At 42.6% G+C, this 19,251-nt stretch overlaps 1 protein-coding gene across 4 annotated transcripts in view; it reads left to right on the top strand.

Moving 5' to 3' along the window:
* Nucleotides 1–19,251, top strand: part of arhgap24 (Rho GTPase activating protein 24) — a 467,578-nt gene that overhangs the window by 51,071 nt on the left and 397,256 nt on the right. Inside the window, exon 1 of one of the 4 annotated variants that reach the window (XM_055640068.1) lies at nt 17,575–17,880. The exons of the other annotated variants lie outside the window; for them this stretch is intronic. The gene's annotated coding sequence lies outside the window, so the exon portion shown is untranslated. Of the gene's footprint in view, nt 1–17,574; nt 17,881–19,251 lie in introns of those variants that run through there. 4 annotated transcript variants of the gene reach the window in all.

The raw sequence follows: 19,251 nt of genomic DNA, 5'->3' as shown, positions 1-19,251 counted from the left end.
TCCCTCTAAACCTTTCCTATACATATATTGGTCCATACTTTTATCACTTCAATAGCTTTCTTTGGCAGCCCATAGATCATTCCAGCTTGTTGTTATATATAACATCCTGGACAATACAGCTCACTCTTGCCATGACACACTGGTCAATCTGAGGAGTACCTTCAGCAACAGACTGATTCCACCAAGATGCAGGACACAACGCCACAGGAGATCCTTCTTTCCTGTGGCTATCAAACTGTACAACACCTCCCCCTTCTGTCATGGGATAGATTGAGACTGACTCACTCCCCCCTTTGATTTTCTTTAATCAAATTTATCAATGGCCCTTCGTGGCCCCATTTGGTCCTTCTAATTGCTCACGATTTCTTTCCTGCTTGCTTTCTATTCCTTAAAGGCCCTGTCTGATTTCACATTTTTTAAATCTTTTTTTTTAATTTTATTTTTATTAGAAGTACAGTAAATTACAATAATACACATCAGATATATCTTATTACATTTGCTGTACCACTTTGTTTTTCGAGCTTTAAAAAAGATAGAAATAAAAGAAGTAAGGAAAGTGAGCAAGAATCGTGAAGGTGCAGGAAAGTGTTGGGAAAAGAAAGCCCCTTAGGGAGGAAGTTAGAGAAGGAAGTAAAGAAAGGAAATAAGACCCTAGAAAGAAAAGAAAAAAAACAAAAAACAATCGCTCTATTGTAACACAAAACTCGCAAAAAAGGATATACCAACCGTGTTTTTTTTTTAAATTTATTTTATCCCAGATCCTGGTACCATTTATATTTTAAATTACTATTGCACCTTATGCTTGTAATAGTTCCATAAATGCAGACCACATCTTTTGGAAGTGGTCTGCTTTGCCTGCTAGGAGGAGTATCATCTCTTCCAAGTGTAGTGTTTCGAACATGTTTGAAATCCACATTTTTATTGTTGGTATTGGAGCATTTTTCCAAAATTTGAGTATAAGCTTTTTTCCCATTATTAGCCCGTAATTAAGTAAGTTCTTTTGAAACACGTTTAATTCGGGGTTACCTTCCGATATTCCAAAAATGATCCATTCTGCTTTTGGTACAAGTTTTATTTTAAATAATTTTGTGAAGATTTCAAATATTTCGTTCCAAAATTTTTGGATTTTTATACAAAAAACAAAAGTGCACTATGGTAGCTTCTTGTGACTGACATTTATCACAAATGGGTGAGACATTGGGGAAAAGTTTATTTATTTTAGTTTTTGAATAATATAGTCTATGTAATGTTTTATATTGAATTAGAGTATGTCGTACGTTGATCGAGCATTTATGCACATATAGTAAGTGTTTATCCCAGCTCTCTTTTGAAAATTTTATAGCTAGTTCTTGTTCCCAGTCTCTTCTAATGCCATCAGTTGTAGGTATTTCTATATTTAAAATGTTGTATATGTATGATATTAGATTTGCTGATTCAGCCTTTGTCTTCATGGCTTCATCCAATATGTCTGGGGACATGTTATGATAGTCTTTTGTGTATTTTTTTCAGATAGTCACGGATTTGAAGATATTTAAAATATTGATTATTTTTCAAATTATATTTCAGTTGTAATTGTTGAAATGATAATAATTTTCCTAATTCATATAAGTCTCTGAGCATTTTGATTCCCATTCTTTCCCATTGTGTAAATGATTTATCTATAATTGAAGGTTTAAACGACGGGTTATTGACTATTGGCATTAAAAGAGATAGATTTCTTAATTTTAGATTCTGTTTTATTTGTTTCCAAGTTCTAATTGTACTATGTATCATTGGAATTTTATTATAATTTTTGTTATTCAGATTCATTGGTGAGAGGAGAGTCGCTCCTGTATTACACGGAGAGCAGTCCTCTCTCTCCATTACAATCCAGTCCACCTGCTGGGCAGAATTGTCCAGCAGGTGAATCATATTTTTAATATTTACTGCCCATTTATAGTACATAAAACTAGGGAGCGCTAGACCACCCATCTCTTTTGGTTTACTAATGTGTGCTCTTTGTATTCTATGGGATCTAAATCTTATACATCCTTTTTCTTGTCGAGCAAATGTACAACCTCTTTGATCCAATATTCCTTTACCTAGCCATCTTTGCCCTTCCTTCTTACTGGATCATGCCAGTCCTGAGCTCTGATCAGCTGGCTTTTAAATAACTCCGACTTGTCTCACCATGTCTTAGGATCTTGTGTGCTTCTGCCTTCACTGTAAGGTGTACAACATCACTTTTGCTGCAGAGGCACAGGCATATATTGTCTGCCCTAATGAAACAAGTTGTCTCTTGTGGCCAAACAGGTGACACTGCAACACATTTTGCAGTCAGTGACATGAAGAGACTAGGCAAAGAAGGGAATGCAAGGATATGCAGCTCATTATCCAACTACAATCCACAGTCCTTTTCAAACAAATATCTTAGCAACTAGTCCCATTGCAGACTAGTAAAGAGGTGACTTGATATTATGGAGTCAGTGTTCAAACGTATTAAAGCCACAATGCTTGTCTTTACTATTTAGTGAGTGTTTATGAAAAGCGATCCCTAACAGCTGCGAATACACACCGCTGAATCTATTTCGGTGCTGCATGTAAACCAAATTAAACATTTTATCCAAATATTTTTTTACCGAATAAAATTAGATTTATTTGTTACCATTAACATTATTGAAAAGATGCTTAAGAATTAAAGGGGACATCTGTTTGGCAGTGATGTAAGGTCTTGAAGATGTGCTTATCTGAGGTGAGATCGAGGAAAACTGTATTTGAGCTCAAGTCTGTTTTTAAACTGTAAATGGACGCGTACTTTTACACTGTCAATTAGCAAAAACAAGCAGAATGTGCTTAAATCGCCTGAGATAGAATGGGAGGCTGTTTGTTTCTCTTCATGATGAACATCCTTGTCATAAATGTGATGAAATGTTAATGAGATTGATTCACAATGTAGACAAATACACTTTGACACATTAACATGAAATGCTTTTGTTCTGTTTTATTTACGGTGCCTCAATGCTCCCAAAGCCTTGGGGCCATTTTTCCGTACGTCGAACAGCATAACCACTGGCAAAATGTGTAAGAAGGAACTGCAGATGCTGGTTTCCACCAAAGATAGACCCAAAAAAGCTGGAGTAACTCAATGGGTCAGGCTGCATCTCTGGAGGAAAGGGATATGTGACGTAGAAACATAGAAAATAGGTGCATGAGTAGACCATTTGACCTTTCGAGCCATTCAATATGACAATGGCTGATGTTTCAGGGTCGAGACCCTTCTATGTACATTTTCTTGTCTCTTGGTTCCCTATCCCCTGACTCTCAATCTAAGGAAAGGTCCTCGACCTGAAATGTCACCTATTCCTTTTCCCCAGAGATACTGACTGGCCCACCGACTTACTCCAGGATTTTGTGTCTATCTTCAGCATAACATCTGGATCGGCATGCAAAGCCGTCTACAACTTTTTATTTCATTTCCATACTGTGCTTCTTTAACATGCTCACACGCTGGAGTAGTTTCACTTTTGGCTGAAAGTCTTCTGTGCGACTCGCTTAATCAGATGTGGTTTGAGAAAGTTTCCAGGAGGGGAGTCACACCGTGGAAGGAATGTTAATAATCCACGTGAACTAGGTGGGGCAGGGTGCAGTTGTACTGAAGGAGGTGAATTACCCACTCCAGCCCCGAACCATTTAGCTCTAAAATGTCTACTTTAGATTTCGGGTTTATTATTCCATTGTAATTAGGATCTATTATGTTATAAGGCCCTGGGTGTCTTAACCAGATGTGGTGCCAATTCAACCTCTGGATTGCCATGTCAGGCCACCTTGGTGATCCTGAAGGGTGCCTGTTGGGGATAAGGAGATGGGGAGGGGTGTGGGGGTTCCTGGGTCTAGCAAAAACTACTCATCCCACAACCCCTTTGTTGACCATGACCAGTATCTAACCACTTTGCTCATGAGTTGGCTCATGATACATAATCTGGCTCCACGCTTAAAGTTGACGAGGCTTTTAATTAGGAGTAAAACATAGTCCTGGAGTAACTCAGTGGGTCTCTAGATGACAAGGATAAGTCTCACTATGTCTTCCAGAGATGCTGACTGATCTGCTGAGTTACTCCAACACTTTGTTTTCATTTCACTACACAGCTTGTATGTGTATGTGACGAATAAATTTGACTTGACTTGTGTTTTACTCATTCCAGCATCTGCATTTCCACGTGTATCTTCTTTAAAAGGGGTGTGATGTGAGCACATTTTTCAGGAGGTGATCACACACTAGGAGGAATATTAACAACAAACCGGAAACCTACAACACAGAAGCAGTTCCTTTGGCCCACCATGTAGATGCGGACCATCAGGTCACCAAATACGTCTATAGACTGATCTCATTTACCATTGTCTTCCATGCTTTGGAGAATCACAAAAAAGTCCAGATACTTTTTAAATGATATAAGAGAACCTTATTGGGCAGTGTGTTTCAGTTTGCAATTGCCTTTCGTGTGAAAAGATTTTTCCTCAGACCCTTCTAACCCTGTTACTCCTCATGTTAAATGTATACCCTCTGGTTTTAGATGTTGCTGTTATGGAGAAATGTTTCTCACTCTCCACTCTATCTATGGCCATCATAATTTATTGTGCCCCCTTTTGGGAGCCCTGTTAGCCTCCTTTTCTCCAAGGAAAACAAACCCATCTATCTGATCTCTCCACGGATCTAAAACATTGCATCTCGCACGACGCCCCAATGAATTTTGAGCCAAACACAAAGTGCTGGTCTAACTCAGTGGGCCGGGCAGCACGTGTGTAGGGAATGGATAAACAATGTTTTGGGTCGGGATCCTTCTTCAGACTCAATCCTGTGAATTTCATCTGCGACTTCATGCAGATAGAACATAGAATAAGGACAAGCACAGCCATGTCCTTCCTGTAACGTGGTCCAGAGAACACAATGTTCCAGCCAAACCACAGCTCTATGAAACGAGCGACTGGAGAAACTCGGTTGGTCAGGAAGCATCCATGGAGACGAAGAGGTGGTTATTTGTTTGCTCCAGATTATAGATCCTGTGCCTCTGAAAATGTTATGACGTTGTACCATGATCTTCATGCTTTTGCCTTCTGTGGCTTATGTTGAGCAAACTCGCCACAACTAGGGAGCCCACAATGAATGTGACTGCTTATTCTACCAGTTAGTCTAGAAATCTCTATAAATAATATTACAGTCCAAAGAGCAGAAAACTACCTGACACTGTGTTTAAAGAGGTATCAACCTTCAAATAGCAAATTACCCTTTTGTGACATTGCATTTTACTGCAAAGAAATTCTTGAATTGAACTTAAAACTAAAAATTAATACGTTTCCAGTCAAATCCCTGAACTACAGCTTTCATTTCATATTTTAGTGGAGTACTTGGTTAACTTTACTCAAATCAAACATTTCTCTGCTGTTTCAACAAGGGATGAATTTCTCCTTCATTTCCATTGCCTAAAACATGTGAGGATATTGGACTTGTCCTCATCTCCATGCGCACAGTTCCCTGGACTTCCATAGAACTGAATGTTAAGAGGCAAGTACAACTATTGGATTACACATCTGCCTGTGTTCAGCTCTACTGGTTGAAAGTGGTTACGAATTCTCTTCTCTTGTATTTTGCACTTTATTCACCACATTACTCTGATATAGAACATAGAACAGTTTCGCACAGGAACAGGTCCTTGGGCCCACAAAGTTTGGTCTGAACATTATGCAAAATTAAAGTAATCCTTTCTCCCCCTTCTGGCTCATATTTCTCCATTCTCTGCATTTCCCCCTCCCCCCCCCCCCCCCCTCCCCTCCCCCTCTTCCTCTCCCCCTCCCCCTCCCGATCCAGAGTGGGCAGAGGGAGAGAGAGTCGGGTTGCAGGGTGGCCGATCAATTTGCGCGGAGTTTGAAAGACACACACTAGCTCCCTCACTCTCTCACTCTCTCACTCTGCAAGCTGGTCCAATCGTCAAGTCAATGGGATCTAAACCACAGCTAACAATGAATGACCTGAAGAGGAAGGAACTGCAGATGCTGCTTTTTATGGATGGAGGGAGCGAGTAACTGAGGGTAGGGGAAAGGAGAGGTGGGGAGGAGGAGAGGGGAAAAATCATGGGGAGGTGAGGAGGGAGAGTGTGGGGATTGAGGGAGAGAAAGGGGTAGGGAGGGAAAGTGAGGGAGGTGAGCAGAGTGGGGGAGGATGGGGAATAGAGGGAGAGGAGCGGGGGAGTGTGGGAGGTAGGGAGTGGGGAATAGAGGGAGAGGAGGGCAGTGGGGGAGGTCAGGGGGGGATAGTGGGGGGGATGGGGGGGGGTGAGGAGTGGGGGATAGGGAGGTAGGAATGGGGAGAGGAGTTGTGGAGGGAGGGAGTGACTGAGGGTAGGGGAAAGGGGAGGGAGGGAGTGGAGGGGAGGAGGAGAGGAGGAAGAAGAGGGAGGTTGAAGAGAAGGGGAGGAAGTGCTGGGGGATGAGGGGAAATGAGCCGTGCCTGCACAGTTGGGAGCTACGCATGAATGGCGCAATATTGCGTTGAGTGGTGGAATATTGCATTGTGGAATGGGTTGCATTGGTGGACCAGGCCTCCCGTGTGACAGGGACCCAATGGGTCCCACTTAGTCTAGTACTTATCTAAAAGCCTCTTAAATCCCACAATTGTATCTTCTTCTTACACCACCCTGGCAGCATGTCCAGCATATAGATACCAACCTACATTTCAGCAAACAAACTTACTTTGCATATCTTTAAGCTTTTTCTCTTTGACTTTAAAGATATACTCTCCAGTAATTGGCGTTGCCACCCTGGACAGAAAGGTTTTGACTGCCTACCCTATCTCTGCCTCCCATAGTTTTAAAAGCTTTTGTCAGGTCTCTACTCAACTTCTGACACTTCAGGGAAAATACTCAAAGATTGTTCAACCTTTCCTTATAGTTAATCCCCTCTAATCCAGGCATCACCCGGTGAACCTCCTCTGCATGGTAATTCAACATTGTTCCAGTAATAGGGCAACCAGAATTGCACCCAATACTTCAAATGCAGCTGCCCAAGATTTTCTAAAACTGCAACATAACTTCCTGACTCTTCTACTCAATGCCCCAACCAATAAATGCAAGTACACGATTCCATTTCTTTATCACCGTACCTTCATGAGTTCCTATTTTCAGACTAATAGACTTGAACCTCTTACATTTAGTTTCCTAATTGCAAGACCTCGCATTTGCTCGAATAAACTCCATCTGTCAATTCTCCACCCATATTGCTGATCTATATCTGTTTTATCTTTTGAAAGCCTTCACTGTCTGCAACTCCTCTGTTTTGTGGGTCATCTGCAAACTTAATAACTAAGCCATTTACATTTACACCCAAGCAATTTGCATAGATCACAGACAACAGCTGGTCACAGACCTCAAGCCAGAGTAATGCATTTCCACCACTTCCTGTGATTTCTTGATAAGCCAACTCTGAACCCAACCTACCAAGAAGGTAGAAAGTCTGAAGAAGATCAGTAAGGGTGTTGGGGATTACAGGGGGAAGGCAGTAGAATGGGGTTGAGAGGGATAAGCCATGATTGAATGGCGGAGTAGACTTGATTGGCCGAATGGTCTATGTCTGCTCCTACTGCTTATGAACTCATAAAAAGGGTCTTGACTTGAAACGTCACCTATCCATGTTCTCCAGAGATGCTGCCTGACCTGTTGAGTTATTCCAGCACTTTGTGTCCTTTTAAGTCATCATACAATTCATGTGTCTTCATCTTCTGGATCAGCCAATACCATGAGTGACCCTATCAAATGTCTTAGAAAACATCCATGTAGACAACGTCCGCTGCCAACTCTCACCAATCAGTCTGTGCAGAAATCAAATTTAGTACGGATGTTGAGCCAGCAGTATTATTCAGTGTTGGAAAGAGCTTCTGGTGTTAACTCGGTGTGCTTTAGCTAAGGAAGCTACTTAGAGGATAATGTTTTACCAGTAAGCTGCCGAGCCAAGGACAATGTTGATTCCATTAGGGGTGGCCTCCCACCATGTCGCAGCTGGTCTACCACAGCTTCAGTAAATCTGGGGGTGTTACCTCCTGCATTTTTCATTTAAGTACTTAAACATATGGGGTGCCTTTTGGAGCTCCCATTGGAGGCAAGAATGTGATAAATTGGCAAGACGATTTACATTGTGAATAAAGCTCAGCTGTAATAAAATATCTCCTTTCAGTCACCCAAAAAAGAAGCGAGCTGAAAATACATCTTCACAATAAAGGGTTTTGTCATGTTGAATGCTTGTTGTTCACTGGTCTGGTATCCATTTTTACTGGGAATAGCGTAAGAAAGGGAGCCTTAACAATAACATTAATTCTAAAAATCTTTCCCAAATGGACTTGAATCTCAACTCAGTTTTCCAGCCTTTTGCGTGTGTATCTTTGTGCATCGTTAAACATCGCTAATGATGACCATATCTTTGATTTGCTTTTGATCAACACTTCAGCCAGGGCTTGAACATTGAGCAATTTGATTCATCTATGCTTGAATTGATCACATGATCATTGTGAGGTTCATCAATATTGTTCCATGGACATTTGTGCGGTGATGCAGGTGACTCCCACCCAGGCTGTTCAGGTTAGAGGCTCTTCATGGGCTCAAGTCTGTGTAGAAAATAAGGAGCAGCAGATGCTGGTTTATCAAGGAAAGACACAAAATGCTGGTGCAACTCAATGGGTCAGGTGGCATCCCCGGAATACTTCTAGAAGGGTCCTGAGCCAAGACGTCACTGATCCATGTTTTCCAGGGACGCTGTCCGATTTGCTGAAATACTCCAGCAATTTGTGTTTTTCCTCATCAGAATAGATCATATTGAATGGCGGTGCAGGCTCGAAGGGCCGAATGGCCTACTCCTGCACCTATTTTCTATGTTTCTATGTTTCTAATAGCTGTGTGCGAAACACCGAGAAGCTACACACATAACAGAGTATTTGATGCTTTTCAATGTGCATTAGTATAGCCTCCATGCCAGTACCTTGTCTTCCATGCTAGTTTCTATCGCATTGATTCAGTCTTAAATTGAAAGATACAGCATAGAAACGGGCCCTTCAGCTCACTGAGTCCACACCAGCCATCGATCGCCTGTTCACGCTAGTTGTATGTTAACCCACTTTCACACCCACTCCCTACACATGAGGGACAATTTACAGAAGCCAATTAACCTACATGCCAGTATGTCTTTGAGATGTGGGAGGAAATTGGGGAGCACACGGAGGAAACCCTTGCGGTCACAAGTAGAACATGCGAACTCCACACAGACAACACCCAACGTCAGTCTCTGGAACTGTGCTGCAGAACCTTTGCCAGCTGTGCCACAGTGTCACAGCTTCTTCCATATCTCTTCCAGCTCTTTTCTTTCATTCACCAATCCATCTTGGCCTTTAATGTTGATGTTTTTATTTCAACCCCAGAGATAAATCCATTTTATACATCTGTTGATTGTTTTATATTAACCCCAGAGATAAATCTCTCGCACTCGATACCTTCAGTATGTTTTGGGTCAGTGCATCTTGGATAAGAGGAAGCTGCAGGTTTCTAACAAAAAAACATAACGGAATATCAAGTTAATTGGAAGTCTTCTTTTGGAGCATTCCTACTTATCTCACTGAATAGTATGTTAGCTTTCATTGCAAAGCGAATGGTATGTTAGCTTTCATTGCAAAAGGATTTGAGTATAGGAGCAGAAAGGTTCTACTGCAGTTGTACAGGGTCTTGGTGAGACCACACCTGGAGTATTGCGTACAGTTTTGGTCTCCAAATCTGAGGAAGGACATTATCACCGGGATTGAGATCGGACTGTGCAAGGGTGGAGGGGGCACTGAGGGCAAAGAGGCTGTGCCCACATGGCAGTGGAAAAGGGAGACCTTTCCAATCCACGCTTCCCTCTTCCTCTCTCTCTTGGTTTATACTCTCTAGAATTTAGAAGATTGAGAGGGGATCTTATAGAAACTTACAAAATTCTTAAGGGGTTGGACAGGCTAGATGCAGGAAGATTGTTCCCGATGTTAGGGAAGTCCAGGACAAGGGGTCACAGCTTAAGGATAAAGGGGAAATCCTTTAAAACCGAGATGAGAAGAACTTTTTTCACGTAGAGAGTGGTGAAGCTCTGGAACTCTCTGCCACAGAGGGTAGTTGAGGCCAGTTCATTGGCTATATTTAAGAGGGAGTTAGATGTGGCCCTTGTGGCTAAGGGGATCAGGGGGTATGGAGAGAAGGCAGGTACGGGATACTGAGTTGGATGATCAGCCATGATCATATTGAATGGCGGTGCAGGCTCGAAGGGCCGAATGGCCTACTCCTGCACCTAATTTCTATGTTTCTATGTTGCTATGAAGCTGAGATCACATAATTAGCAGCAAAATATCAAGGTGTATTGAAAACTACAGTGTGCAAATGCAATGTATGAATTTGTGAACTGTTATCGATAATTGTTCACCACATTAAGTGTAGCAGAACAAGAGCTGTCTGTTTAATTTTGGGCACAAAATGCTGGAGTAATTCAGCGGGACAAGCAGCATCTCTGGACAGAAGGAGTGGGCTTTCAGAAGAACGGTCTCGATCCGAAACTTCACCCATTCCTTCAATCCAGTGATGCTGTCTGAAACGTGGAATTACTCCAGCATTTTGTGTCCATCTTCAGTGTAAACTAGCATCTGCAGTTCCTTCTTACATGTTTAATTTTGGAGTTGCTAATTTTTCTTGTTGGTGAATAGAAATTGTTTCCTGGCCTTGAAGATGAATGCGGCATACTTTTACTTATTGGATAAGGTTGACAAAGAAACATGCTTTTGTTGCTTTGAGAGTTAAAGTCCTCTATAAGCAAATGATATCTCCCACACAAACTCCTAAATATTTCAACTAAATAGTTTATTTTATTCATGCATTCTTCTTTCATTCAATCTCCTTGAATTCCTGCAATCAGCCATGCCAGTTTTAGATCATTTACAGGAAATGTCAAAAATAGATTAAAATGAAAAGAGTTTCCCCATTCAGCGCGGCTAGATTGATTTACATAATACTGTTACTTGGACCCTTTTGCGGAAATACATTGAAGCTAACTCTTTTTTAATATCTATATTTACTGATAACCTACTGACAGATGACTGTAATGGCACATTTTAAAATAAATTACTCATCTCATCAACAAACGTTTTTCAATGCACGAAAGATAGAAATGTTATTGCAGTGCAATATTTTGCGTGTTATGTGATTGACTTTTATCAGATTTGCACACAATGCAGCATCCAAGCAAGTTTGAGGATCTGTATTCCATCAATGAAAAACACTTTATTCGGTGGGCTGAAGCTAGCATTGACTTTACTTAAGGTGTGTTCAGTCACTCCTGGAGAATTAGACACCCATCATCTTCCAACACTGCCCAGTCGATCAGCAGCTCTGACCTCCCCACCATCGATGGGGTTTATCGGAGTGCCTGCCTCAAAAAGGCAGCCAGCATCATCAGAGACCCACACCATCATGTCCATCATTTCATCACTGCCATCAGGAAGAAAGTACAGGAGCCTGAAAACTGTAACGTCCAGGTTCAGAAACAGCTTCTTCCCTGCAGCCATCAGCCAAACACTACAACCTCATAATAGTCTATTTTCATAACTACAATGGATTATTATTATTGTTGCACTGATCTGTTCGTTTTTTGAGTATGTGTGTGTATATATATAGGTATTTTGTGAGTATGTGTATGTATACACACTGAGCTTTTCCTTTTTCTCTCTCATTTGTCATATCATACTATATTTGCATGTTGTGTTGTGCTGCAACAAGTGATAATTTCATTGTTCTATCTGAGACATATGACAATAAAATACTCTTGACTCTTGGCTTTTAAGCCTTTGACTTTGTTTCTATCCCTTTGCCTAATGTGCTCAGACCCTCCTGTCAGTTGTTTCTGCCAGACTATATTGCAGAAAGCTCTCCCACCCAGTCACACACAGTCCCTCAAACTCCAATTGCCTTTACAACTTTATCTAGAGGGAGAGGTTGAGTAGGCTGGGACTATTCCCTGGAGCGCAGGAGGATGAGGGGATGATCTTTTAGAGATTTTTTCACACAAAGGGCGGTAGGTGTATGGAACGAGCTGCTGGAGGAAGTAGTTGAGGCAGGGACTATCTCAACGTTATGAAACAATGAGACCGGTACCTGGATAGGACAGATTTTGAGGGATATGGGTCAAACACAGGCAGGTGGGACTAGTGTAGATGGGACAAGGTTTACCCCCAAGATGATTCCTTCACTGAGTGATCATGACAGCCAACATCACTCCCCCAGTAAATTTCTCCTGCACCATTATCCACAGCTTTCCCACAGCAGCTCAACCATTTATGCAACATCATTGCTGGTACAGCTTCAGGCAAAACTTGCATGGGAGCACTATGGCTTTAGTATTTGTTAGCAGGCAACATTATCAAATGTGATGAAAAATAAAAATAGGCGATTTGGATTTTTCCAAAAGAAAATATAAATATTCCACAGATCTCGCAGCATCATTGGAAAAGGAAACCAAGTTAATATTTTAGGTTAATAACTCTTTGTTACAACCATTTTTACTCTCATTCTTTTTCTCTTTCCACACATGCTTCCTGACCTGCTGAGTGTTTCCTTCATTTTCTATTTTTGTGTCGGATTTTCAGCATTGGCAACAGCTGCCTCAGGCCTTCCTCCCCCAGACAGTACTAACCTGGACTCTTCCTACCAAGTCTACTGCAACATGCTTATCAGTGCAGGCAAGGAAACCATCCCCCGTGGCTACCAGAGGGATTACATTGCATGTTGAGATGATGAATGTCAAGATCATACTGCTATACGAAGATCATACTGCTGCTTTCACCAAAGAGGATTCTGAAACCACTGCCACTACATTGCTCACATGCTTGAATGACAAGAAAGCTGGATAGGGACGATTGAATCGATTGACTTCACCCACTAGAGTCGTACAGCGTGGCACACAGTCAACCACCTGACCGGCAGAACTACATCTAAACCCGGCAAACGCCCTGTGACCGGCAATGCAATCGCATCTCAACTAGTGAAGAATGGGCGATTCACAAACTCTGACCGTGATTTCTCACGCGAAGTGAGCAAAGAGGTGGCTCAGTCATGGAAAACTGACAGAGTGGATACGGACAATGGCTTTCACCCCCAAGGAAATGGCCACAGCACTCAAGATGTTGAAGGCAGGAAAGGCCCCCGGATCTGACGGCATACACCCGGAGTGTCTACTACATTCTGGAAATGCTGCTACAAACTGGATCCGACAGTACCTGTCGACCTCCATGGAAAAGTGCAAAATACCAAACATCTGGGGTCGTGCAACAGTCATCACTCTCCCGAAGCCGAACAAGCCAAAGGATGATCTTAAAAGCTACCGGCCCATCTTGCTCCTCTGCATCCCATACAAACTCCTCAAGAGGCTGATCCACGGGGGTATCAACTCCATCATAGACCCTCAACTACCCCACGAACAGGCTAGTTTCCGCCAAGGTCGATTCACTGCGAACCAGGCAACCCTCCTCACCCAAGACCCTCCTCACCCAAGACATCGAGTTAAACTCTGAATAAAACATTCAGAGTGAAATTAAAAACACAGTGCTGGAGGAACTCAGCGGGCTAGGCGGCATCTGTGGAGGGAATGAATTAGGAGTTGTTTTGGGCCAGGGTTCTTCTTCAATAGGAAGGAACTGCAGATCAAAGATACTAGATCGGATACTAGTCTTTGTTGCAGATCAGGCATGATATTCTTCCGATTTAAATTGGAATTCCGATTTAATTGTTTTCCTGTTTGTCAATTTTTTTGTGCCCGATTATTTGGCGGCCAATCAACCGCTGTCTCTAAGGGGGTTGCATCCAATCATGGACCAGCTTCCCTTAAAATTCCTGTCCAATCAACAAATCGGTCTCCTCCTCGTCTCCAAAGGCATTGTGTCCAATCACATAATGCGCTGGTCACTCGGCGGCCAATCAGACACAATCTCCGAGGGGCGTTGTGACCAATCACCGACCTGCTTCCCTCACCGAAGCAGATGATGGCTGCAGCCAACAGAGAGAGAGAGAAAGAGAGAGAGAGAGAGATGCAAGAAAGCAGCTATGACATAATACACAATAAACTGTATTATAAATCCACAATAAACAAGTTATGCATTCTTGTACTGTTACATGGGTATGACCGCACATAAAAAAAAATGTCTCAATCCCTCAACCTCACGGACCTTAGCGTACTCCTAGTTCCAAAAACCCATTTCCATCTCTGCCGCTCTACCACCCACCAAATGAAGCTCAGGGCCTGGCAGACATTGACGCAGAGACAACAACCTGGCTGCTCAACACCCGGCTTGAGATCTAATTATTCCTTTGGTTTGCGTTTCATTCACAAGAAGAAGAAGAAGATTGTACTGAAAATTAGGATGGAGGTGGCAGTCCTGATTGCCATAGATACTAAAAGCAGCCTTTTGGATGCCATATGAAAACTGGAGGAAAAGTGCCTCATATTATGCATGCGTAGCTCACAACATTGAACATTGCATTCAACAATTTAGGTAGCAAACCATCAACAGCCCTTGACCCTTTCCCTTTCCCTTCCTCCTCTGTCCCTTCCTCTGGCTTCACATTTCACACCTTCTCTCTGTATTCACAGCCTTTAGTCTTCTTTCCATCTCTGGGCTTTGTCTGCCAATTTAAACCATCACCTATATGCATCTATCACTTGCCCTCATTTCCCCTCCTTTATTCAAGCATTCTCCCCACTACTACACTCCGTCTGAAGAAGGATCCTGACCCAAAATGTTGCCTATCCACATTCTCCCGAGATGCTATCTGGATCTAATTATGTGTTAAATGATGTGGTGGCCGAGACAATCGATGCATTGGTTGTAATCTTCCAGAAATTCTTCCAGAATTTCCCTTTGTCTAGGAGGTTCTTAAATGCTTGGAATACCACAAATGCACTCTTGCTATGCACGAAAGGAGAAGATGAAATGCAGTTAATCTAACTTCAGTCATTGGAAAAATGCTGGAATCCAGTTATAGGAAGTTGTAGAAGGTGTATTTAAAATAAACTCATGATAAAATCAAGCAGAATCAAAGTAGTTTCATGACAGGTTATGTTTAATGAGCCTATTAATGTACTGTAAGTTTGTAACGAGCAGAGAAGATAAGGAAGAACTGGTAGATGTAAGGGCCTGTCCCACTTGGGCGCCATTTACGTGACATCATTTACGCGTCACGATGCACGACGCGCGCATGCCGCGTGGTGACGCAGGCAGCGACGCGCAGTCGCGTGCAGCTCCCCAAGATTTTGGGATTCACAAAATCTTCACGCGCCACCTACGTGACATGCAAATGACGCCTAAGTGGGACGGGCCTGTAGTGTATTGGATTTCCTGTTGGATTCAGTATGGCACCACATAAAGGCCAATGTACATGATACCACTCATTGCTTAGAGGTAATGTATTACTGTGTATTGAACAGAAATTACAGAGGAGATAACTGCTTTATTTTCATGATGGCATCGCATAGCTGAGTAGCCTGTTGGTACTTGGACCTCAACCATTCATTATCTCTCTGTGGTAGAAGTCAATTACTCCATACCTTCGACAATCACAAGAACAGGATGGGTTTAGAAAGGATGTGGGTCAAACACATGCAAATGGCGCTAGCTTAGATGGTGCATCTAAATCAACATGAATAAAGTTGGGCCAAAGGGCTTATTTCAATGTCATGACTGATTTCATCATGGCCTCGGCTCCACCCTCCTGCAGGACTCTGACTCTGTGACTCTATCTATATTAATGATTGAGAGAGGAATGTTGGGAGCACATCCTCTTTGGTAGGAAGAATAAAAAAAAAAAAAAAATTTAAAAAAAAGGAGAATACAGAGCACATGAAACACCTCAAGTTGGCAGGGAGGTACACGCAAGTACTGGAATGTTGGCCTTCACTGGAAGGACAATGGAGAAAAAGGGAAAGAGGTTTTACTACAACTGGAGACTCCATACCTGAAGTATGCATGCAGTTTTGGTCTCTTAAGGATTTGAACTGGAGGCAGATTGGAGAAGATTCACGGGATTGATGCCAGTGATGAGAATTGTTTTGTTAAGAAAAGTTGGACCCGTATTTGCTAGAAATTGGGAAAATTAGAGATAATAGAAACATAGAAACATAGAAATTAGGTGCAGGAGTAGGCCATTCGGCCCTTCGAGCCTGCACCGCCATCCAATATGATCATGGCTGATCATCCAACTCAGTATCCCGTACCTGCCTTCTCGCCATACCCCCTGATCCCCTTAGCCAGAAGGGCCACATCTAACTCCCTCTTAAATATAGCCAATGAACTGGCCTCAACTACCCTCTGTGGCAGAGAGTTCCAGAGATTCACCACTCTCTGTGTGAAAAAAGTTCTTCTCATCTCGGTTTTAAAGGATTTCCCCCTTATCCTTAAGCTGTGGCCCCTTGTCCTGGACTTCCCCAACATCGGGAACAATCTACCTGCATCTAGCCTGTCCAACCCCTTAAGAATTTTGTAAGTTTCTATAATCTTTTTGATAGGTTATAAGATTCAGTAATGATTTGATCCACTGGATGTTGAGGAGATGTTTGCCCTTTATTGTGCTTCTAGAATTAGGGGACGTACTTTCAGAATAAGGGCTTGCTATTTAAAACCATGATGTGGGAATTTGTTCTCCGAAGCATGTAAAATGGGGAATACAGAGGGATCTGGATGTCTTGAAACGCAGCAAATTGGTGTAGAGATACATCAAGTAATGGAATGTGGGCCTTCACCGCATAGAAACATAGATAGAAACATAGGAAATAGGTGCAGGAGGAGGCCATTCGGCCCTTCGAGCCAGCACCACCATTCATTGTGATCATGGCTGATCGTCCCCTATCAATAACCCGTGCCTGCCTTCTCCCCATATCCCTTGACTCCACTAGTCCCTAGAGCTCTATCTAATTCTCTCTTAAATCCATCCAGTGATTTGGCCTCCACTGCCATCTGTGGCAGGGAATTCCATAAATTCACAACTCTCTGGGTGAAAAAGTTTTTTCTCACCTCAGTGTTAAATGACCTCCCCTTTATTCTAAGACTGTGGCCCCTGGTTCTGGACACGCCCAACATTGGGAACATTTTTCCTGCATCTAGCTTGTCCAGTCCTTTTATAATTTTATATGTTTCTATAAGAACCCCCTCATCCTTCTAAACCCCAGTGAATACAAGCCTAGTATTTTCAATCTTTCCTCATATGACAGTCCCGCCATCCCAGGGATCAATCTCGTGAACCTACGCTGCACTGCCTCAATCACAAGGATGTCCTTCCTCAAATTAGGAGACCAAAACTGTACACAATATTCCAGATGTGGTCTCACCAGAGCCCTATACAACTGCAGAAGAACCTCTTTACTCCTATACTACAAGGACAATGTAAGAAAAGGAGATAAGTTTTAATACAACTATAGACTCTATACCTGCAGTGTGCATGTAGTATTGGTCTTGGAAAGATTTGAACTTTCAGAATAAGGGCTTGCTATTTAAAACCACGATAAGCAGGAATTTCTGCTCTGAGGCTTGTACATCTTTGGAATTCTCTGCCCAGAGTTGCAGAGGTGGGGTCATTGAAATATTCAAACCTGAGGCAGACAGATCTTTGGTGCATCAGGGAGGCACGGTTTATGGGAGTGACAGAAGGGTGGAGCTGAGGCCATGATCAAGTCAGTCATGATGACATTGAATGATGCAGCGTCCGATGGTCTTCCTGGCCTTTTCCTGCTCCAGTTTGTGTTCTTAAGTACAGGTGAATATGACTGCTCTGTGCCTGCTGTGAATCCCATGAAAGCTTTCTTCACAAGGTAAGACTGTGGGATGTATCACAGAATGTGCTGGTTACACAAACACTCGGATGTAACTGGATAGAGTCGAGAGAGAGAATTGTGAATGATCATCCGCATGTCATATCCATTAATACATTTATATCCCCATATTTATTAAACAGCGTTTCAATTTGCCCTCTCCAGACCTCTACATCAAGTTATTATATTTCGTGCTGTCATCCCATGTTATTTAAAATCTTTATGTGTAGATTTATGCCACATGTTTAAAATTATGTTGTATGATTTCAGTGCAGTTTCTGATTTGAATTACTCTTAACTGGGATTGTTCTACTGTGGCTGGAGCCAGGAAACTTGTGTGTGCTGTAGAGCAGACAGTCTCCCCCAGGGCACCCACCCCCTTCACCCACTCTCCCCTCCAAAGAACCACAATTGATTGCCAAACTAGAATGAATGTGTTTCTGATGTTACAGTTTTAACATGTGTGGGTGTTTATTTGGATTTTTCATTTGAGAGATATGAAGAAATGGAGATATTGCTGTGAGAAAGACTTTCTAGTGTTTAGTTGAGAGATACAGTGTGGAAACAGGCCCTTCAGCCCACCGGGTCCATGTTGACCAGTGATCCCCGTACACTTGCCCTATCCTCCACACTAGGGACAATTTACAATCTTTACCAAAGCCAATTAACCTACGTCTTTGGAGCGTGCGTGGAAACCAGAATACCCGGGGAAAACCCATGTGTTCACAGGGAGAACATACAAACTCCATACAGATAGCACCCGAGGTCAGCATCAAACCCAGGTCTCCAGCTCTGTAAGGCAGCAACTCTACCGTTGCGCCACCGTGCCACCCATAGTGCTTGTGCTATCATTCCTTTATTTGAAATCCCTGTAAATTTCTCCTGATGAATGGGACTAGCTTAGATGCAGCATCTCAGTTGGGCTGAAGGGCATGTTGCCGAGCTATACGAGTCCGACTCTAAGCGCGTGCTACTCGAGAGGCAGCAGAAAAGTAAAATATGAAAACGTTGAAAACCTTAAAGGAAAATGGAACTCCCTGGGCAGAACAGCTGCCGAGACGACTGAATGCAGAGAACAGAAGTACAAAGGCACCGCTGAGGGGAGTAGGAGTTCGTCAGACAAGACATTTAAAAATAAAGGCAATGGGACTGTTCGAGGAAGGCAGCAAGGGAGCGAGAAGCAGAGGTTAAGGAAGGAGAGATGGTAGAAAGAGGCAACAAAAATAACATCTGCCTTCCACGTATGTGCGATGATCGGAACTTGCAGGCTCAACAATCCAAAGGAAGAAGAGATGAAAGTGGTCCCAGTTCTTGCAGCTGACAAGCACCGACATGTGGAAAGCTAATCCATGTTTCCATTGTTCCAGGACT

The sequence above is a fragment of the Leucoraja erinacea genome, chromosome 1 (assembly GCF_028641065.1).
Source record: "Leucoraja erinacea ecotype New England chromosome 1, Leri_hhj_1, whole genome shotgun sequence".
Lineage (NCBI taxonomy): Eukaryota > Metazoa > Chordata > Chondrichthyes > Rajiformes > Rajidae > Leucoraja > Leucoraja erinaceus.
Note: the sequence above shows the minus strand (reverse complement) of the source record. Positions and strands in the feature narration are given on the sequence as shown.